This window comes from Physeter macrocephalus, chromosome 4, assembly GCF_002837175.3.
Source record: "Physeter macrocephalus isolate SW-GA chromosome 4, ASM283717v5, whole genome shotgun sequence".
Lineage (NCBI taxonomy): Eukaryota > Metazoa > Chordata > Mammalia > Artiodactyla > Physeteridae > Physeter > Physeter macrocephalus.
In genome coordinates this window covers 92,119,354-92,143,905 of record NC_041217.1, presented here as the reverse complement: position 1 = coordinate 92,143,905, position 24,552 = coordinate 92,119,354, and the positions used below count along the sequence as shown (strand labels likewise).

The following is a 24,552-nucleotide window of genomic DNA, read 5'->3' as shown; positions in this document are numbered from 1 at the left end:
TCTCTGACTTCTAGAGGTTGTGTAGCAAAACCTGGCCTCTATTACTTTGAGATCCCATTAACTCCATTGATATTAATACAATCAGGACTGTGACCACTTCTATTATTATCTCTAGCCTGAAGAAAACAGCCATCACTTAACTTTTTCAGAGTTGCTGGTGTGCCTTTCATTAGCACATTTCTGATGGCCTTGGAGGATGGCATATCCTCCGGGCCCTCCTTTGGAACATAATCCTCTGATAGATCTGCTTACCTAGCATAATATATGCAATATAACCATTCCCAATCTTAGGTTTTCCCAGTCAGAACACTGATGTTAGCATAATAGATGACCTTGGTGAGAGTCTCTGGAGATCTGTAACTCTATCAGATTCTGAGTCTGCTGCACAGCTGCAACAGCTCTTCCACTGCAGGAGACAACTGCCTCTTTGTAAGCTGCCAAAAAAGCCCTCTGTCTTCCTACTGTCTCTCACACTTTGGTTTCTTATTATCCTTCAGTGAGTCATCAATGCTACTTACTGAGCTAGGCCACTGTTATTGTAGGTGTTGTCCTTTTCCATAGTTTTTGAATTCCTGAATATTGCAAACTAGCACAGATGTTTATCTCCACTGGGATATTTTCAGAGGTCTTCATTTCAGTAAAATATTTACAGTTGGACCCAACCTTAGGCTAGGCACTGAGCACTGAGACAAGAATGGGCTCTTGTACCCAGGACAGCTGCCAGCTTCAAAATTTGCTTACCTCCAAGGAATCTGGCCTTCAAAATTTTCCTGACATTGCATCCAGGTCAGTCATTCAAAGTTTCCTCGGTGAATGTGTTTCTCTGATTCTCTTGTCCACCGGGTATTTGGGAACCAAGTCTCATGGGCATTGTTATGTTTATGGGAATATAAGGATATATTTCTCCCTTATTATTACCCTCTTTATTTTTCTCACCCTTAGTGTGAGAAAGAATGACAAGTTGAATGTCTTGTTAAGTTAATAATTTGATATTAGGCTAAAAAGGAGGGTCCTTATTGGCAAGAAAAAAGTTTTCATGTTTCTTGAATGCTAAAAGACTTATACCTCTTCATACCTGCCCTTCCAGACTTTGTGACTCTTACTTAGGAGGTACGTATAACTGATAACCCTCTGACATCTGTAGATATCAAAGCATCATTTTTGATAACTTTAAAAATACAAATAGATATATTTTCTTGATAATTTCATAGTAGTAATTAATATATTTTACATTTTATAAGTACTCATACATTTAAGTTTATATGGAATCAAATTAATGTCCTGTATTAGTTTTCTGTTGATGCTTAATTAATTATCCCCAAACTGAGTAGCTTAAAGCAACAAATATTATCTCCATATTTCTATAGGTAAAGAAAGTCGGTATGGCTTGGCAGGGTGCTCTGGCTCAGGGTCTCTCATTAGTGTTCAGTTGAGCTGTCAGTTGGTATATTCTGAAGCTTGCTAGGGGAAGATTTGCTTCCAAGCTCTTTCATGTAGATGTTGGCAGAATTCAGTGCCTCATGAGCACCAAATCCTGTAGTGAGAACCTCAGGCTGTAGAACTAAGAACTTTGGTTTCTCACTGACTGTTGACCAGAGTCTCTCTCAGCAACCAGCCACATTAGCCTCTACAGAGGAGCTTAACACCATAGCAGCTGGCTTTCCTAAGAGGCGATGAGCCAGAGAGCAAAAAGGGAAACAGCACCCAAGATGGAAGCCACTGTCTTTGTATGACCTAGTCTCTGAAGTGCCATCCTGTTACTTCTGCTGTATTCTAGTCATTGCGAGAGAGTCAATACATCTATCCTACATTATAATCATTTAAGACATTCTGGGTTTTTCTATATTTATGCCACTTGCTAGCAGTGTGATCTTTGACAGATTATTTAATTTGGGGAAGCCCCATTTCCTTCTGGAAAATTCAGGATAGTAATTATAAGTTCTGCCCATACCTATGGTCATAGCTAGAATTTTTTTCTCAGAGTGGCCCTTGGTATGGATTCAATTTTCATTTACTAAAATTCAAAAGATGGCTATTAGTAATTACTTTCTTTTTATGAAGTAATTAATTATTCACTAGCACATATATCAGTTCTACAAATTTGTAAATAAGTTTTCTTTTTTCTTCAAACTGAAATATAACTGAAACTTTATTAGTAAATATACACAATGGATGGTTTTTTTAAAATATTATTTTCCATTTTTAAATATTATTTGTCATTTCAGTGAGAAGTCACATCATGCTCAGATGAAGTGATTAATCAGTTCCATCTGGTTTCCACTCCCTTGGCCCTACTGAATTATAAAACTACAGGGATAGTGGGTCAGGAAGTGCTGGCTGCATTACTGCTTTCCCACACCCATCCATCCCCTCTGCAGCTTGAGAGACCACTGACCGGAGACCCCATAATCTCTCAAGGTCTCCCTCTTTCATTTGCAACATGATGGGGGTGGACAAGGGGGTTGGAGACATCCCTCTGAGGTCTTGTCAGTTTCCTGGAAAACTATTATAGGCTGCACCTATTTTCACAAATAACATTTCCTAAAGCCAATTCCTATACAGATAAATTCTTAACAATTAATTCTTATAATACTGACTGCACATAAGGGTTTGCCTTAGTTTATTTCAGGAATTATCATATTATGTTGATATGTTGTTAGATATTTCAGCAATGATAAGAAATTTAGTTCAGTATCCAGTGTGTATTATCAAATTTATTTATTTAAATATTAAGAATATTTTAAGCCACCTGGATAATCTGAAGGAAAAGTGCTAAGACTTGTAAACATATTTTAATTAGATTTTATTATGTTTTCCTATTGTTGTATATGTTATCTTTTATTTTGGTGACTACATAATGGTATGATAAAACAATATTACATATTAGAAGGTCAAAACACATTAGTTGTCTCTGTATTTTTTAACAAGTTAAACAAAAATATATATTCACTCAGAAATCTGACTTTAGCAGTCATCTTGCTTTGTAGTAGAAATGGTTTTGTGGTAGAAAAAGTAGAAATGAGATTTTTGTAATGTGTTTTCCATTTGTATTTCTTCCACTTTTGTAAATGCTGCTGCCATTCTTTTAGAAATGATATCCTGAGGTATCTTTGACAATGTCCTATGGGGCAAATATGGAGAATAATATAATCTGACACTTAAATAACCATAAATGACTAAGTAAATGTCCAAGTCACTAGGGGAAAGAGAAGGTCATAGAGTCTGTATTTCAGCTGGCAGAGCAGGAATAAATTATGCCCTAGAGAATTCAGCTGTGTTCAAGGAAGCAGAGCATTACCTATGCTAACATATTGACAGAGGACAAAGAAAGGTTCAATTAACTCAACAGCTAACCTTAAAAGTTTAAAAGAACCTACCGCTGAAGAAGCAGTATCAAATTCATTATCCTTTTGGAGTAGGGGGTCATTCATTTGTGTAACAAAAGATGGAGCACCAACCATGTGACACATTTTCATGGAGTTTACAATCTAACTGGAGAAACTGAGCTTAACAAAACTATTAAAGAAATAATTGCACAATTACACACCTAAATATGTGCAGTGTGTTATGAGAGTATTGAAGAGTAGAATTAGTCTTTGGAGGTCAGGCAAAGGTGACCTAAGGAAGTGACTCAGGCCGAGAGCTGACTATTGAGTTCATTTACTAGCTAATAGACAAAGGAAGGGAGGGAGGAGAAAGGATTTGGGCAGAGAGAAAAATCGGGTCTATGCCTTATGGTCGGTGCTGTTCCAGCAGGAGCTGGTACCACTTGTCCTGAAGATCTTCCCTTCAAAATTCCCTGAAGTTGCACCAGCTGCCCCAGTGCTTGGCAGTTGGAGCAAGGAATTGAAATCTGGGAGGCAACGGGCTCCATAAAGTAGGGTAAGTCGCTCTGGTTTGTACAGCCGGAAACTTTATTCCTTTCCACTTGGGGCTTTTTTTCCTCTGGAATAAGCCAATTTGCTTTGTATTTGAGTGGGGGTACCCTGTTGGAGAGTGGAAATAGTTGCTGGACTTTTATCCAATTTGTGAACCAGTTCGTTTGTTTCTGTGGATGCTAGAATTTGTGGGCACTTTTTGTGTTTTGTTTTTCTTGTATTTCTGTCTTTCAAGGATGGGGAAGGTTTCATCTATCCCTAAAGAAATTCCTCTGGTGTGCAATTTGGGTAAGTGGTCTGATTACAGCTATGAACCCATGACTAAGAGGAAGACAATATTTTATGGCCAAGACAATGTATGGCCACAGTACCTGTTAGGCTCTCCTCAAGGGGTTTATGCAGGGTGATTTTGGGACCCTGTGCACCATGTACTGTCACCCTTGCCGTGGTAATTATGTCATTTCGGTCTCCTGTGTCATTGTTCTGGATCAAACAGCTCTCCAAGGAAACACATTGCATGAGGACTGAGTTGATGGTTCTTGTTATATGTAAAACCCCGAGACAAAACTTGAGGTTTTATTTAGGGTTTTCTGTTTACCTTTGGGTTTTTCATTTCATTTTGTTTTGGAACCACTTCTCCATTTACAACGAAATCAGTTTTGTGATGTTTAAAACTTTATTGATGTCAAGTGGAGGAAAGAAACAGAGGGAAACAAAACAAAACAAAACAAAACAAAACTGTCTGTTCTTGTCCAAAAGTGGAACATTCTGTGGGAGAAGAGAAAGGTTCCTCTCAGTTCCTAAAATCACCAAAAGGCCCCAGCCCAGAATTCAGCCTAGTTGGTTGACACCAAGGCAAAAAGACATCCTTTTAATGCTTATAGAGAATCAGTTGCTATTTATGATTTCACAGTAAAATGCTGAGGAATGGTGGCCTTTGAATGGCTCTATATAATCCTGCAATTAGAGCTTCTCTGGGAAGAAGCAGGGAAGAATGATGAAATCCCCTATGTGTAAGCATTTGTACTATTACACCAGGGAAAATAAGAAAAAGAAGGGAATGAGATTGAGGATACGTTGCTTCACTGGCTGAGCTGGCTGTCCCTGCCACTCTGGCCACTATGCCACCTCTTCCACCATTCCCCATTCCTATACCACCAGCACTGGGGCTTAGAAAGTGGTCGGGCTGGCTCCCCATCCTTTAAAGGATCAGTAAGAAAATCGTGTGTTAGTTCTCAGGGGCCTGGTCTGGTATCACCATCTAATATGTAACAGGGCACCCAAGTTGGTCCAGGAGCCACTCCCAGCGCAGGGCAGTTCCCCTTACACCGTTAACCTGTAGGGGGCCTAAATGTAAACAGCCAGCAAGCTGGGTTTCTACGGGTGACCCACCACCCTTCATGGGCAGCAAAAATATTTGAACAAAATTCAAGAAATTCAGCTAAATAAATAAAAATGAAGAACCCACTGATTTTTTGGAAAGGATTTATCAGACCTACAGATGTTAGTTATACTGATGCAGATCCTGAGGCTCCTGAAAATGCCAGAATGGTAAATATGACCTTTACTGGGCAAAACACCTCAGATATCAGGAGAAATTTGCAAAAATTGGATGGTGAATTTGGAATGAATCCATTTCAGTTGGTAGACATTGCTTTTAAAGTATTCAACAGCAGAGAACAGAAACAGAAAAAGGAAGATGCAAGACAAAATGACACTTTTCTGGCTGCTGCACTGAATTTTTGAAAGACAGGAGGCCCTAGCAAAGTTAAGCCATCATTAGGTAAGGACATTGGAAAAGGGACTGCCCCAAATTAAAGAAAAAGAGGGCTGAGGAAAAGGAAAGGAGTGGGGCCTCTCAGGTGGTAGAGAGGGAAGAACATTCAGGTGAAGAGTGAAGAAGCCCAGGGGATCCTCTCGATTTTTCATTAGACTGTGGCCTAATTTCAACATCCCCACAAGGAGGGGATTTGGCTTGTCTGATAAACTAAAGATGAGGCCAATGAGCCTAGAAAGGAGTAGACATGGAGATAACTTGGTGACCAAAACACGTATGGTCTTTTAAGACATAAAAAGATTGATGGTTGGGTTTATTTTGCGTGAGATGAAAGACCTTTAGAAATTTCCTAGTAGAGACATTACATGACTTGACTTCTTTTAAGGGATTTTAAGGGTTTTAAGGGTTTTTAAGGGATTATCAGGGTCATTTCAGCTGCCATGAAAGAAACAGACTCTGTAGGGAAGCAGATTTTGAAATAGGAAGAAAAGTTAAGAGACTATTAGCGTAATGTAGAATATCAAAAATGGCTATTAGACTATGGTATTAATAGTGAAGATAGTGAAAGGAATTGTAGGCAATGAATGTAGACAAATTTGTTAATTTTATTCAATAGAGTAGGGAACTGGGGAGATAGATGTAGAAGGATGTAAGCTTAGAAGTGTGTATGTTTTATTTGGAAGTGTACTAATTTAATATGTGAGTAGCTTATGTTTTATATGGTTAGGAAGTGGGTTGGAGACAACCAGGGAAAGGGAAGGACATCAAAGAGGGGAGTCCTGAGAAAGCGACTGTGGCAAAAGCAAGGAGGACAGGGGCAGGTCTGTAATATTGTGAAAAAGCAAGTTCCAAACTTCATGATAGTAATTTCTATCCTCAGAAAGGTTAAAGCTGAGCTGATAATTCCTTTTAATATTGAGCAAATTCTTGCTTCTCCACTGAAAGGAAGACTAAAAAGAATCACATCGTTTTGCATGGGAAGACTTTTTGGACAAATCAGAAATTTGTCTTTCTATTTTCAAAAGACTTTGGACAATGAAAGCTTAATATTCTTTATGAATACATAAAAATCAGCACACACACACATAACTCCCACTTTTCAAAATCTGAGGGTGTAAAATACCATGTATATTTGTGCAATACTTAGAAGGAGAGAAAACATAGAAAACTTTGTCCTCTATGTTACTGACATTATGTTATTGACCTTCTCCCTAGTGTCTACATACATTAAAATATTTTTTCTTTTATAGTTCCTTTAGAAAACTCTAAATTTGAATCTATCTCCATGTCATGTGCCCTAAATTACATCCTTTCAATAGTTATATCATAGTTAATGAACTCTATCTATGGAGAGGTGTATTGTTGGTACCCATTCATGCTGAGATGAGATAGTTGCTATAAAGTTACCTATTAGTAGTTTTAGTAACATACCTCTTTGGATCTTGATGGTACACAAGAGTTTGCTAATATACAATACATTCAGCACTATGTCAGTTCAATTTTATCAATGTGGTAATATGATGCCATTTTTATAATGTAAAATTTTTAACTTTCTAAATTAATTAGCTGAAATAATATGTTTACCTAGTAAAGAGCCAAGCATATTGAGGTGCTCAACAAGTGATAGTTATATTAATAATATTATCTTAGCATATCATAACAGAATATTAGTCAAATATAATAGTCATATAATAAACACATCAAAATCCCTAAATTTCTAAATGAAATTAGTGTGATGAAAAATGGATTTCTAATGTTTGGAACTATAAAATTTACCCTCAATCATATAAAATTTGATTGTTGTATAGCTAAAAAGCAATTCCAAATATAAAAACAGAAAATAAGGGAAACATTGAAATAATGCAAAGTCAATTTATATTTTATTTATCTTAAAATAAGCCATCTTTCCTTTATTATATTTAGGGTAAGTATACTTAATTTTGTGCCATATTTGAGCTCTGGCACAGAACCACCACTGAAGTATTCACTTATTTTTCATTGGTTTACTACCCCGTGATACTGCGGTGTTACAAATACAGAAAAGAGTATCAGTCTTCAGAGGACTTCTGAAACTATTAATAAATTCATAGAGTTTTTAAATTGAAATTCTTGACTTTTAAATTTTGCTTAAGATTTATTTAATGTCAGTCATTTTAATTTTAGATTGATGTAGTGTGTGGTGTCTACATAACTTGTTGTTAGTCTGTGCAAATTTCGCAACACCAGAATGAACTCTTTGAGATAGGGAAAGTGATGTGGTGAAGCGAGCCTTGGGTGGGTGCTCTGCACTTCTGTAGGACCTATTATAATACAGAGTGGAATGTTCTGCCTCTGACAAAGGGTAAGTTGTCCACAAAAGTGTAATTGAGTTCAAAGTCACTTTGATATTCTCTTATTCATCTTGAATTTTAAAACCAAAAGGACTTATAGCTGGTGTATTTAAATGGACAGCATGGATATGTGTGCAAGGAAATTAAGTTTTACACACAAATCCTAGGAAACTTTCAAAATGACATTTGAAATTTTTATGCCTCACTATTATGCATTTCTCATTAACATCCATATTATTTTTTCTCTTGTCCAACAATAATAAACTTTCATAGAACACATATTTTCCTCTATTTATGGCTTTTTCCTGATGAATAATAGTATTTAATACATATACATATGCCATTTAAACTATCACTTGTAAATGAAAGTTTTGCTTTCTTTGGGAAAACAGCCTGTGCTATGCTTGTGCAATTTAAACAAAATCTCTAAGTGGGACCAGGAAACAGAACATCAATGGCCACACTGCCATCACAACAAAGGGACAACATCTGTCCTGTAGGTATAGCAATTATGTTATCGATAGATAGAAATAATGTGATTTGAGAATATTGAAGTGCATTTGAATAAACATCCAGTGTAAAGATGGAGAATGTGAGGTATAATATGGTATATATGTTCACTGAATGTGCAGAATATTGCATGACTAGGAGTGTGCTGTTCTTCCCCGGAATCTAAACAGGTTAAAAAAATGTGAGGGTAATAAATATTAATTCCTACCCTGCTTCTAGATTCTCAACAAAATTTTCCTTTTAAGGTTTATTATATTCTATACTTTCTCTAACTCTCTTACTAAATTTTCCATCATTACAATGCCAGCCTGCCTAGGGAAGTATAGAAAAAATCCCTCAATCCAAGATTAAAGTAAATTCTACAAATACTGCTCAGCTTCTATTTGTACTTACTCTGCCTTCACACAACCTATGGTTGTCGCATAAATATGTTCTAGAAAAAACAAAAACAAAAAACAAGCATCTGTTATGTTGAAATTAAATTCAGTCTATTGTATTTCACAAAATTACTTTATATTTTCTTTGATTTTGTGGCCTTGGAGTCATTCTTAATTATTGCCTTTTTCTGACCTCACATCTGATATGACAGGAAATCCTTTTGACTCTACATTGAGAATATAACTGATCATTTCCACTAGTTCTGCTGGTTCCACACTGGTCCAAACCACCATCATCTCTGACTTAGACAACTGGAATTGCCTCTTAAAATGTCTGTCTTCCTGATTGGCTCTTTTCAACAAAGCTAACAAAATGATGCTGTTTAAACAGAAATTAAATCATGTCATTCTGCTCAATGCCCTCCAAGGGTTCTCTTTCTTACATCAAATCCAATCCACAGTTCTTATAAAGGCTCTACCCAACGAACCCCATCATCATTCATTGCATCTCTGACTTTATCACTTACTCATTTCCTACCTGGTTATTCTCTTTCAGTCACCTGGTCTCATTGCACTTCTGTGCATTGTAAGACGCTTAGCTGCATCCTTTACTCACTAGAGGCCCTAGCTGAGAAAATGAAAAATGTCTCCAGACGTTGTCAGATGTCTCCGGTGGGGCAAAAACACCACTCCCCCAATGAAGAACCACTGATTTAGAGGAACCTAGAACTCATTGTAGTGTCTAGTTACCATGTCCTTGAATTCACATTCATTTCCAGGTACTTTCTATAACTTATAACTGACTGGCTTCTAACTTTCCTAACAAGGTCCATTTTCTTTTGGAGGGGAGATCTAAAAGTAAAATTTCACTATACTATATATCATGAAATAGACAAACTGTGTTGTCATTAAAATACTATAGAACCTAACCATGTATAATCAAAAATTATTACTGAACTGATAAAGATTAACACAATGGAACTATTTTACGAACATTGAAAATGTGCTTCCAAAGAGAAATCACAATTATAAGAATAATAAAATAAAAATTAAGCTCTACTTAATAATCTTTTAAACATAAAACATTTTATATAAAATACTTGTATCAGGGCATTGTTGTGTAACAAATCACTCAAATAAAGCAATAAGCATTTATTTAAATGTCTAAAGCAATGAACATTTATTTAGCTCCCAAGTCTACAACTTGTTGGATCATTCTGCTGAACACAGAGAGATGGGCTCAGCTAATATCAGGGGGCAAACTTTTGCTTCTGTGCTCAGCTGCAGGTCAGCTAGGCAGTTTTGCCGATTTTGGCTAGACTATCACACAAGTCTAGGGCCATGGCTAGGAAAAATGAACCAAGTTGCCCCTGCTGAACAAAGTCTCTGATTTTCAAAAGTTTAGCTTGGGCTCTTTCTCATGGCAGAGGCTGAGTTCCAGGAGAGAGTGAAATCAAACAAAGCCTTTTTCAACTCAGGTACAGAAATGTCACACCATCACTTCTGCTGTGTTCTATTGGCAAAGGGCAGTCCAGATTTGGGGCTTAGCAAGGAGGACTCCACCTAGTGGTGGGAGGAGCCAAAAGTCCCTTTGCAAAAGGATACAGGGAAACCACCAATGTTATCATTACCATGTACCACATGAATATATTGTTTAAATGTTTGAAAATTCCCACCTACATTCCCCTTTCTTCTAGTCTTTAGGGTTCCATATAATATATTTAAGAGCAATATCAGTCCAGTGTTGCTCAATCAGGTGGTCACTGGACATCCTGCTTACTTTGGTGTTTGGTAGCATACAGAGCATAGCAGAGCCCAATGGCCAAAAGAAATAGAAAGAACTTCGGTTTTGCTTGGAAGTCTCCAGTGATCGTCTCAGATATTTATACTCCTATAAATGGCATATTTTACAAAGTAAGTTTGAGCATTAATGTCTACTTTGAATAATGAACGTTTATGCAAAAACAATTATCAATGTAATACAAAAGGAGAAAATCTAAAATCACTCCCAAGAAAATAACTTTAATGACTTTTCATGACTTAATGTTTGCTTTTTTAAGTATTATCAGCCTCTTCAAACATCTGGCATTTGTGTTTATGTAAAGAATTCTTATTTGGGTGTTATTTATGTAGAATCAAACATTTGAATATCTTTCACTAGCACTTGGAAAATAATCCATGCCAATTAAGAACACAGCCAAAATACTTTAAAGTTAATTTGTGAATATTTGAAACCATGGTAATTCTTTCCTTAAAGACACAAGATTTTCAAATAATATAGTCACACAAAAATTAGTAATTTAATTTTTCTCCATTTAAATTTTATACAAAATTTGAGAGGTGAATGCCATGAATTAGGATAGTTCATGATCTTGTCCTTAATTCATGTATTTTGTACAATACATAGCATAATTGGTTCCTCTCTTTACTAGCAACATATTCTGAAAATTTGACTAAACTTTGATAAAATTGAGTTCATTATAAGTGTATAATATATATAATATATAAATGAAATAATTTTATAAGGAAAACCAATACAAATGTATTAAAAATATATTTAAATTTTAACAAATTTGGAAGAAAATGCTAAAATATATCACTAATTTTCTTTTTTGTATTTTTCTATTTTATTTTTTCCACACTACAGTTGTATTCATTTCATAATCAGAAAGAAATAACAAATTGATCATTTAGCAAACTAAACAGAACCAACAGATGCTCTTTTCAGTTGACTTACAATTGCTCATTTTGTCACATGAGATCTGTTTAAAAAGGTTTTTATATTTATACACATTAGCAAGTGTTTCCTATTTCTTTCTTAATAATAACAATAATAATCATAATAACACAAAGAACTATAGCAGCTAATGTGTGCTGACTACATTCTATTTACCTAGCACTGTTCTAAACAGTTTACATGTATCTGCTCATTTAATTTTCACAATATAAGTTGCGATTATTATCCCCATTTTACAGATGAGAAAACTGAGATAAGAGAGGTAATTTAACTTAACTTAATCAAGCTTATAGTCAGTAGGGATGGAAGAAAAGAAAGCACTTTTGAACTAATGAATGTTTCTTCTAATGCCTCCTTAATTGTTATATGCATGTTTTAGAAAACATCTCTAAAGAAAACACGTTATTGCACACGTATAATATATTATTTTCTTGGACTTGTTCATAAAGTTTGACAGAAACACTAATAGAAATGTTTTGATTTGAAGTCAGAGTACCTGACTTCAAATAACAATATGAATCTCAAAAAAACTTTAGGTAGGATTTTAGTGTATGTTAAACGTTTTTACATAATTAATACATTATATTTGGGACTATATATATGTTATAACAACAAATAATAAAGAACATATATGTTATAATACTGTCTATATAGCCTTTTTAGGGATAACAGATTATGCAAACAAAATTGTTTTTATGCCCGATATAATACTTGGAATTTAAAAAAAATCTGTGTTAATAAAAACAAAGAGAGGTATATTGTGCGATATAATTTACTCATTTAAACATTTCAACAATTTATTTGATAGACATTGTTTTAGTTATCCATTGCATCTTAATGAATTACCCTAAAATTCAGCAGCTTGAAACAATATTTATTATGTCATAGTTTCTATGGATCAGGAATCTGGGAACAGTTCAGCTACATGCCTCTGAATGAGAATCTCTCTCAGAGTTGCAGTAAAGGAGTTGACTACAGTCATCTCAAGGCTCAACTAGGGGAGAATTTGCCTCCAGAATCACTCACATGGCTGTTGGCAGGTCTCAGGACGTTACTGGCTATTGGCTAGAGACATCAGCTCCTTGCCACGCGGCAGAGCACAATGCGACATCTGGCTTCCCTGAGAGCAGTGAGGAGGGAATAAAAGAGGGCAAGCAAGATGGAAGCCCCAGTTACTTTGTAAACTAACCCCATCACTTTTTTCATATTCTATTCCTTCGAAGCAAGCCCCTAGATCCAACCAGCGGATTGCACAAGAGTGTGAAGAGTAGCAGGCGGGTTCATTAGGGGCCATTTTAGAAGCTGCTTATTAGAGGGTATTTCTTACAGGTGAAGAAAGTGATTCAAACGGAAATGCTAAGAAAAGGGTGGAGCTGAGATTTGTGCACAAGTTCTACTCCAAAATTTATCACTTCATCATATTTCTCAAAATTATTGATCGTGTTTAGAGAAGATGAGAGATATAAAACTAACTGTAAAAGAGAGAATAAAATCAGTATATTAAGAGCAGTGTGAAGGAGTCCTTTTAGAATTTTATGACAATATACAGGGTCTGTCGTAGTCAGCTGGAAGAGGAAGTAAAAGCCCGAGCCTCGTATATGGATAGATCAACTTCAAATGTGACTTTAAGTAGAAGTGGAAAAAGCCTGCATAGAGATACTCAGTGAAAGCCTTGAAAGAGAGTAGAGAGAGAAAATCTTCCTAATGGGTGCAACTACAGGCAGGGCATCTGGACACCTGCTTTGTACGGAAGGAGCATTGGGCCATTGTGAGAATATATGCATTTTCTTTGGCAATGACCAATGGCCTGGCTAGCTAGCTGATCAGGGACATGTGAATAGAAGGACTAGAAGACCAGAGACAAAAACATCTAGGTATGCAAGTGTGTTTGGGAGTGGATGCAGATGTAAGAATTTTTGTATCAAATGTTAATACTAGGAGGCATTCACCATGGAAGGGCTACTGAACAAGACTGTCCCAGAAATGGCATGGCGTGTGCATGATGGAGTGATCATAGTGGTGGAGAAAAAGGCCACTTACTTATAGTACTGACAGAATGGATTTATACTTACCAAGTATAATGTAGTTACTATTGCTGTCAAATATAAAACCCGACAGCCACAGAGACCAATTCTGAGGCCCCTAGGTTCTATTTTTAGGAGACTAACCTGCTACTTGGTGGTAAGTTGACCATCTTGGGATTCTTTAATCCTGGAGGGCTAGCAGTTTGTCCTTTCAAATATAGAAATATATTCCAGATACGGGATTTTCTTTTTCACCCACAGAATCTTAGCCAGCATCACTATCCTGGAGCTTACAAATTGCCTGACCCACAGGCATTAAATCACACACAACCTAGCATCTGACAAGAGGACTCATTTCACAGTGAAAAAGTGTGGGGATGGGCTAATTATCAGGGGACCCCACTGATCATATCACATACTGCACCATCTATAAGCACTAAGCCTATGAGAATGCTGGATTGTCCTATCAAAGGCACAACTGAAGTGCCTGCTCAGGGACAAAATGCTCCACAGCTATTTGGTGTCATCCTTCAGGACCCAGTATATGCACTAAGCCAGGACCTCTGTATGGCTCTGTGTCCACTAAAAGAAGGATATGCAAGTTAAGGAACAAGAAATAGAAGCAGGGATGGCCCCACTTATCATTGTCCCTTAGGTTCCAGTGGGAGACTTTGTATTTCCTGCTTTGCAATTCTGAGCTCCATCAGGTTGGGGGTCATGGTCGCCACAGGGGCACTTTCTTGCCAGGGGAATCAGATAGGGTTCCAATGAAATACAAGCTCTGGCTGCTGCCAGTGTAGTTTGGATTCCTTGTGTCCCAGGACTAGCAGGAGAGAAGATTCACCAGGTCAGCAAAAGTAATTTACCCTGGTGCAGAGGTGATACAGCTATTTTTACCTTCACACAGGACTCCTCTAATGGGCTGTTTTTGTTCTGGGGCTCCCCATCATCTTGTCAATACTTTCTCATAGCTACACTGCAGCCTGAATCTCTCTAGGGCTTATCTGTCTTTCACTCTCATCACAGGCATCAGACCTGCATCATGATCTGAGTCACCTCTTGCTCATTCCTACTTCCTTCTCCCTTTATCCTTTAAGGCAATTTCTTCAATAACCATGCAAGTCTAATTCTGTCTTGTAATCTTTTAGGAAGGCCAGATTGACATAATATACAAAGTTAGACAGGTAATTTGAGGTAGAACTGGGATAAAAACCTAGCTTTAAGTTAGTTAAATCCCATGCTTTCATCATCAAATCATAGTGTTTATTGTTAATTTCACTGAAAAAATGGCTCATTATGTTCATTCATATACCTCTAAATATAACAGGTAGTCAAGATCAGAGTTATGCAACACACACACACACACACACACATGCAAGTACACACACAGAACTGAGGGAACAACATAAATATTATAACTGAAGTTTTCAAATTATTTGACCATTTTAAAGGCCCTAAATAAAAAGGGTCATTAACAACAAAAACAAAAATAACAATTTATGTGTGGTACAAAGCTCCTCTCCAAACTTAATTTTGAAGGAAATCATTCAAATGGACTTTGTGATAAAAACTACTTAGTGCAAGTGTATGCACTGATCTCAAGAACACTTCTAATCTCTTCTTCACACCATTCACAGAAATAAATTACAAATTGTTTAAAGAAAACATACAAAAACAAAAGTATAAAATATTAGGGGGAAATGTAAGAAAATATTTTGTGAGTTTAAAACTCTGTCCAGCCACCTAACAGCTCCTAGGTGATGGGCAAGCTATTTCACCCTTTTAGGCCTCAGTTCCTTATCTGTAAAATAAGATCACAAATTGATCCTTTAATATGTGGTGTATCAAGGAGTGTAAGACAATGTATATAAAGTTACAGAAGGGTTTCTGGAACATAATAAGCAATGAATAAATTTTAACTCACTATTTTTAAACAAGACACAATAACAGTGGTTAATTATACTTCATCCAAGTAAAAGCTTCTGTGCCACAGACATCATAAAAAATGTGAAAAGACAAGTGACAGAGGTTCCAGATGCTATAAAAGGCCTGACAAAATACACAATTGATAATAATAGTTATTTTTAGGAAAGTGAGAAGAGGTCCATGGTTAGTGGATTTTTCAAGACAATATCAACACTATTTCTATGTATTTTTCATTCCTTTAAATTTAATTCATTTTGAAAAAGTAATATCTGCACAAGATAATAAATGGAAAGGGTATATAATTTTAAAAATTGACAATGTACAAGACATATCCAACATACCCAGTACTGAAAATATCCAAAATATATGTGTGTGTGTGTGTGAGTGTGTGTGTGTATGTATGTGTGTATAAATGTCTGGAAAATCTTTTCCTATCTGAAATTGCTGGGTTAAAAGATGTATACATTTTTAGTTTTAAAGGTTATATATAGCCCAAATGACCTCACAGATATTATACATATTTACATTCTTGTTACTTTTCCTTTTTATGAGTAAGATAGAGTACCATGTCATAATCCATGTTTATGACATGGATACCAGATTCTTGCCTCTAAATGCTGCACATTCTTTAGGTAAAATACTGCAATCCATTAAAAGGGTTATACTATTGAACACAATACTATCACAGGTGTTAGACAAATATATCAGGCTTGAATGAACTGTTTAGATAGTTTAAGAGGATTGCAATGCATGTCATGAAAACTAACTCCCTATACTAAGTTAGGACATGTATTTTTCATGAAATTTGACTTCTTATACTAAACCATGATATGTATCTTTCCCACTTAAAGCCCAGGAGAATATTCCTAAAGTGTGCACTCCAGGTCCTGACCTTGCTGTCTTGTCTCAAGTCCTTAAGTTCATCCCCAAAGTACCTACTTCTTTCATTTTTGCTGTTGCACCCACTTTTGGAAAACCATATTCAATATTTACAAATTTATTCTAGACACAATTCAATTTTCTTCTAATAATAAGTATATTTTTCCAAGTAGGTGTTGGTTCACAAACTGGCCTCTATATACAGAGGGCAAGGAGAACCTGAAGAAAGAGGCAGACCACTCCAGATTGGTAGGTGGTAGGCTTAATAAGCAAGGACACTTATATATGAGGCTTGTCTTGGGTGGCCACAAGACAGAGAAGATCTCCACACTTGCCCTCCAGAATCTTAAAAGTTTGTGTAGAAGCCTTAAAGGGATTTAGTTTCATACACAGTCCAGATGGTCTCAACAACACCTTACTCTTAAGCCAATGTCCTTGAAATGGCTCCGGCTATGGAAAGAGTGGGCAGAACATATATTCCAAGGACAAGGGGGGAGGTAAAAAGCCTCTAATTGCCTGGATTCAGATCCAGGGTCAACTGGTAGTCACATCTTCTCTAGGACCTTTTCTAATATTCCATCCCTTTTAACCAGCTATTATAATCTCTCACACCCCCCTCTTCCGCAATGTGTGCCCTGAGTGGCCAGCAATGGGTTTCACTAGCAGAGAGGTGGCTCATTTAACAGCTATCTGGCTGCACTGGAGGCAGATACCACAGCAGCAATATAGGCACATATAAGAGAAAACACAGATTAAGATAAAGAGTCTAAACCAGGCCCCCAGCTATAACCCTCCCACAGGGCCCTTCCAACACCTCACTAGACTGAACAGATTTCAAACTTCTGAGAAGGGGAAACCCTTTTATTCCTGATCAGGAGAAGAATGGATGTTTTATGTCATACATTAAAGGACATTTTCCTGTGAGGGTAAGATGTATATAAACGTAGAGGTATTTTAAAGTTTTTGTCCAACTAGGCTATTAAATCAGTATCATTTAGGATCAAAAACAAACAAACAAACAAGAAGATAAAGAGTCTCAAAATAGGTAACAGTTTTTTCCACCAAGAGCCCCATGCTCCGAACCACTGATTTATTAAGTCCCTTAGGTTGGGGGTCAGATCACTCAGGTGTTCACTTGTATCCTCATGCAGTAGAACAAAGATGATGCCTTATCAGACTCATAGGGTATGAACACACAACACATGTGGATAATGACACAGGTGCCTCCTTTTGAGGCAGTAATAATGTCCAAACCCATCTTATTTTGGAGGACGGCTTTTCTCATTAAAGATATTTCAGTGTTCAGTGAAGACATGCTTTGTTGGCTGTCATTTACAGCTTGCTGGGTGAATTCAGTAAGGGCTTCTATATGTGCTATAACATCCTCCAGGCCAATGGAGGGGACAGAGATGGCAGACAAATGATTGCACCAGTGGAAAACAGAACGTGCTCTCTGGCCTTGAAGAGAGGGAGTTTGGCAGCTTTAGGAATTTGACCTGGTTGCGCATACCATACACATTGGCCAGGGAGACAACTCTGTCAGACCTGAGGAGATGGACTGGGGTGGGATATGCCAGACCCAGACTCCCACCTTCTCCTTTCTTTCAGTGGTGCATGTTCTATTCCAGGTACAGTGTGTTTCAGTGGGTCAAGCTTGCAGCAGGACAAAGGGATCCCAGTGGAGACTGAGTACCTCCCCCTCACCGGGAGGTATAAAGTAACTCACCCATCCACGTGGGAACTCCCACAGCAAATTCCAGTAGATAACACCTTTCCCAGGTGTGATGGAATATGGTGTTCTCAGCAGCATAGTACATTGATCCACAGTGAAATTCAAGGCAGTGGCTGTTTCCCAAGATTTCCATACCTTTATGGTATTAGGTATCTAGGCAGGATTCCCCAGTCTGACATAAGGGGAAATAGACTCTACTGGGTAGTCATTCAGATATATTAAAGCCTAAGATAGTATTTTAGTCCACCTGACAAAGGTGTTTTTACTTGTTAGTAATTTAATCTGCTGCTTTAACATTTCATTCTTCTTTTCTACCAACTCTGCTGCTTACAGGTTATAGGAGAGATGGAATCTCCATTCAATGTCAGGGATTCCACGTCTTAGCAGCCCAGTCAGGCTTTGTCACAAGCACTTGGACCTTAATTCACAGTAGGTTGCAGCCTGCTAGCTTTGCAAATGGCACGCTAAAGTCTCCAACTTGTTGGGTTTTTAAAAATTTATTTATTTATTTATTTATTTATTTTTGGCTACATTGGGTCTTCATTGCTGCATGCGGGCTTTCCCTAGTTGTGGTGAGCAGGGGCTACTCGTGGTTGCTGTGTGCGGGCTTCTCATTGTGGTGGCTTCTCTTGTTGCAGAGCACAGGCTCTAGGCAAATGGGCTTCAGAAGTTGTGGCACACAGGCTCAGTAGCTGTGGCTTGTGGGCTCTAGAGTGCAGGCTCAGTAGTTGTGACTCATGGGCTTAGTTGCTCCACTGCATGTGGGATCTCCCCAGACCAGGGCTCAAACCTGTGTCCCCTGCATTGGCAGGTGGATTCTTAACCACTGTGCCACCAGGGAAGTCTCAGTCCCCAATTTCTTATCCTGCTCTCCCACCTTGTCTGCAAGCCCTGAGGCTAGCAGAGTAATGGACATCCACATGTCTTTCCTTAGCCTCAGCTCCTCTTCCTGCTTTAACTTGAACTCTAGCATCTAGTAGGGCATTGGTGGCCAGTGACCTGCCCACAGTAGGGGCCAGCTCCCTGCATAGCCATTTGCTTCCCTTCTTTGCTTCAGTGGCTTCACAGTTCCTTAAACAAGTGCATTAGACCAGCCAGTGTTTTCAGGGTGTCCCTGTAAACACACGCAATCCACCAGCATCTAATATGTGGGCCAACCCTCCTCACACAGAGGTCAATTATTCAACTTGAGATTTTCCCCATGGTTGCCTCTTTTCCAAGGCCCATTTCTTCAGTCTCCTGGTTGGCTCGCCAGTTGTTAGTTCACAAACTGGCCCCCATACACAGAGGGCAAGAAGAGACCAAAGACAGAGGTAAACCATTTCAAATTGGTAGGTGGCAGGCTTAATAAGCAAGGGAACTTACATAGGAAGCTTGTCTTGGGTGGTCACAAGATGAGTAGCTCTCTGCACTCATACTCCAGAATTTAAAAGTTTATGTAGAGGCCTTAACTGGGTTCAGTCATGTATACCATCCAGATGGTCTCAACAACACATTGTTCTTTCAAGTGTGCATCTTTGAAAATGGCTCCCACTGTAAGAACAGTGGGCAGAATGTATATTCCAAGGACAGGGGAGGGGATGAGGAGGCTCCTATTGCCTGGGTGCAGCTAGAGGGTCAACCGACAGTCACATCCTCTTGATGGCATGCTCCAACAGTAGGAGCTATCCAGTGTAGAATAATGCTCTGGGTAAGGTAGTCCATGACTGTGGCACATCAAGTTCTACAGAGCAGTCTGGGGTTCCAGGTCTTGCAGTGCATATTAAGGCAGCTCTAGGCATCCTCAGTTCATTGCCTTTCTAGACTTCCCTATCTATGTCCGTTGCAGGAATGCTTTGTTATTTCCCTAGTTTTCCAGTATGAAAATTTAAATTAAGGATATGCCCACATCGTACATTTCCCAAGGGCAATCTTCACTCAGAGACAGTATCAATTAAATTCCTACGGGCATAGTAAATAGCTCCCCAATATTTGTAAGCCCACCTTTTTCACAGTGGGAAAAGTACTAAACATTTATTTAGGTAGTTTACTTAATTTTTAAAATTTCCCATTAATTAGAACTTTGTAAATGATAGATACCTTATGGAAACATTTGGGTTTTATATCTTTCTATCTATCTATCTATCTACTGATATCTATCTGTCATCTATCAACCAATCATCTACTTCTCTATTGAATTTAATATATGTATATAGAATTGGGAAATTTAAATGACAGATGTGACTGATATGGAAAGATACAATTTTAGGTAAATGCCATTGAGATTGTTCACTCAATTTTTTTCCTTTTTTTCCTGTTCAGCTTAATTCTTTGGCTCCTTTCTCTATCATGGCTATATGATCATTGGAAATCTCAAACCCATATCATCTTTGAGGACAGAATCATAAACAAAATATAATAAAATAAAACAAAACAAAAACCTTCAGGAATAATGAGGGAAAGAAGGTCAGTATTAGAGCATTCTGGAAAATGGATTCAGGTTACACCTTTTTTATAAATTTTCTCTGTTACTTAATAACAAGGCCATTGGTTAGTTTAAAATAATGTAGAGGTACTTGCAAAAGTGTCTGAATTCTCCAGGTTTATTTTTTACTTGCAAAGTAAAGCATATTTTCAAATGTCTAATAAAGCTTTTTAAATGTGTAGTCACAGATGTTATTTCTAAAGCCTGAATTTAATTTCTGCCTGATTTGAAAAATTGTATTTTTTATGCAAAGTCACATCAAGAGGACAAACTACAAATATAAGACAGATTACTGTAGATGCAAGTGATATCACAGAAAATATGATTTTTGGTAATTGTAAAAGCAAAATGACACACGCTAGAAAAGAAAGCATCATATAACAATTCATAACAGGTACAAATATAGTGACCTTGATATAATCCTCACCTTGTAATCAGTTTTGATTCTGGTTTCCTTACATTGAAGGATGTGCATAATTTGAATTATAATATGGATCTACATAAATACAATTGGTGTAAAAATGCAGCATAACTATAAAATGAATTTAAATTGTGTTGGAAGATGTTCCAAATATACCTAAAATATCTAAAAGAGAAAAAGTTAGAACATATATAAGAGGAATGATGGAGAATGCTGGGAACACTTACCTGTATATCAAAGTGATTTTAAATTATGAAATGCAAATAAATTTCACATTAGTAAGACATATCAAAAGACCTGTTGGCTAACACGAATTACAAATAAAAGACATCTTTACTGTGAGTAAAACCTAATGTTATTTTTAAAAATTTATTAATTCAACAAGATAGTGAATTTAGAACATCAGTGTGAATACACATAGTAGGTGCTAAGTAGATAGTACCTTCCTTTCCTTATAGAAGAAAAAAAATCCCCAGAAAATTATTGTTTCAAAGAATGTTAATTATCTAGAAAATTAGTATTGTTGGCTACAGTAAAGGCAAAAAGTTAGAATAATCCAGTTGTTAAGTTGGGTCCAGGTTTGGTAGACTTATAACAAAATATATATATATATATTTTTTGGCATGCAGGATTACCACTGTGACTCTCAAATTTGGTGATACTTTGAAAACTTTTAAAATGCAGGATAGACACCAATATATCTATTAATTTCATTAATGTTTGCTTTCAATTATATTTCTATTTGTTATTATAAGTAAAAGAGTACATTTAGCCTTTGATATTTTTGGAAAATATATCAATTTTTTTAACATGAACATTTGGCTTTATAAATATTCCTGGAACTCTGTATTTCTGGATTTTTATTGAATTGACTGTTTCTTGATCATGGTGAAGCAATAAAGCAGAGTGATTTGAAAGCATGTAGTTTGAAGTCAGGAAGGCAAAGTTTAAACCAGCTTGGTATACTTGGACAAATTATATAATCTCTCATCTTGGTGTATTTGGACTAATTCATAATCTATTTATTGTTCAGTTTCTCATCAGGAAATGAAAATAATAACACCATATACCACATGGGAATATTATCACGATTAAATGAGATAGTTTTTAGCACAGTATTTGTCACATAGTAAGTGCCCCAGCATTGTTAGCTGTTATTAGACTAGCAAAAATAAATAGCAAGTATATCAATTTTTAATGATTCAGGGTAGGTAAGGTTCACAAGTTTCCAAATTTCTAATCCCTAGCTGGAATGTCCTCATATTGATTTATTTTAAAATCAGAACATATTGCTTCATTTTGAGCATATTTGCCATACATTTTTTCAAGAAAAATACTACTTTACTTGTGGCAGCACATAATGGTCACACAGAGGCAGACGGACCCCTACCCAAAGTTTGGTCCAGTTGTTGAAACTTATGGTGCAACACACAGCCCAAGAGGGTATGAAAAGTTTTATTATTTACATAATTGACGTCTCTGGAGAGCAGGTCAGGCCACTTAAACAGGCCCTGAATGGCTTGAGCAAGCAAGGAAAGGAAACTGGTCTGGGTTTTTATTATGGTTAGAGGGTTGGTCAGTGAGGGCTTCAGCACAGGGTGGGGCTTGCATGGTTTAAATACCCACCCCTCTCCACACCTAAGGAGGGGGCACCTAGACTTCTTATCAGCTTATCAGTTATATGGGACACAAGGAAACAGAGAGAGGTGAGGCATAAAAGCTGTCAGCAGTCATATGTCAAAAAAAAAAAAAAGAGAATTCTCATTATACAGTAAAAAAGGCATGTGAATTCCTTCAATACTTCCTTGTATTCATCTTAAGAAATTACCCTCAGATAGCACTGATGTATGTCATGGAAAGCACTGATCAAGTTAAATAATATTCCTGGCAGTCTCAAGGAAATTATAGCTCTGCTCAACCCTCTGCAATAGTCTTTCTTCTCTTCTTCCTTTTCCTTCCTTCCTTCCTTCCTTCCTTCCTTCCTTCCTTCCTTCCCTCCTTCCTTCATATTAAACATGCATGATGATTTGTGAAGTAAGCACTAGGGAAATTTGTTGCCTTATGCCTTGTCATCTTATTTACCTTGTTCTCTGGTGGGATCATAGAATATAGTTTATTGATAACACTCAGATATTGTACTTATTTTTTATTGAAGTAAAACTTAAAATGGCATCTAACGTTCTAAGAAACTTTACCCAAAGTATAAAAAATATTCATCTTTGGTGATAGTCATCTTGTTTCATATTTTGCAAACTTTATCAAAATAGGTTTTGATTGTTGTTGTATTGGTCTGGTTCTCATTTTTAGTTCTGTATCATAAAGGAGTCTTTAGGCATGTTCTTCACAGTTATTTTTAGTTTTAATTTTTTAATACATGAAAAATTCTTCAGGCCAATTCCATAGGATTATTTCCCTCTTCCCTAATATAACATACATATATTATCCAAACTAATTTATATTCTGTCAGTTCAATTCAACAAGCAATTTTTGAATGCATATTTTTGGATCACTGTAATTTCATCAGAGTGAAGAAAGTAAGGTAAAGAGAGATTGAGAGAAGGAGATCATATTCCTTACTGTACCTAAGGTAATGATTAATACATTGGGAAGTTTATGATTTACACAGATAAAAAAAATTTTTTAAGTAACAGTACAAACCATAAGCTAATTAAAACTGTTAATGACAAATTATGCTATTTTAAGAGTTTTCATTTTCCTTGCCTGAGCTATTTTCATGTTTTACATTCCATCTAATAAAACAATTGTGTATAAGATGTTCAGTTCTTGTTTCTCATTGTGAATTAATGAATAATAAAGATGATGATCATGAATTGTGAGACGAGGAATGACTATTAGCTAATAAGAATCAGAGAGGGTTAATAAAAGATTTGAAGGTTAATAAAAGATGGACAGGATCTGGAAAAGTGTAGGTTTGAGTGTATTCCAAATGTAATCATCATAAACAAAGTAATAAGTGCATGGGAGGGATACTATTGATACATGAGAATAGACAGTGAAAATTAAAGTAGAAAGTAAAAGTAGAAGGCATTGTCATAAAATAGTGGATTCTGAAGTTGGCTTTCGAACCTGGCACCAGACTGACTAAAACTTCATTTTTAACCAAGGAATTTAAACATAATCTTATAAACAATGGCGAATCAGTATAGATAATAAAGAAGAGGAAAGCCATAATTAAAACAGTACTCTGATGAATATTCTTATGTACTATGTGGCAAATACTGGAAGAGCTGGAATTGTGAAAAACCAATGAAAATCTAGCAGTGTTGCAAGCTGAGGTCTGTGGAATATGGACTCTGAGATGACAATTAGCATGTGAGAAATTTATTGGAGTGTATTCTCAGGATTATCACTCGTGGCAAGGAAAAAAAGCAGGATAGAGCAGAAGGAGAAATTGGAGACTGTAATGGAGTCACAAGACTTCATCCTCTGTGAGTACTGAAGTTAGGACCAACCTTTAGAATTGTCCCAGGTTGATG

At 36.7% G+C, this 24,552-nt stretch overlaps 1 pseudogene; it reads left to right on the top strand.

The window, feature by feature from the left end:
- Positions 1-694: 694 nt before the first annotated feature.
- LOC102988320 (mitochondrial fission factor-like) overlaps positions 695-24,552 on the top strand; it is a 100,860-nt pseudogene continuing 77,002 nt past the window's right edge.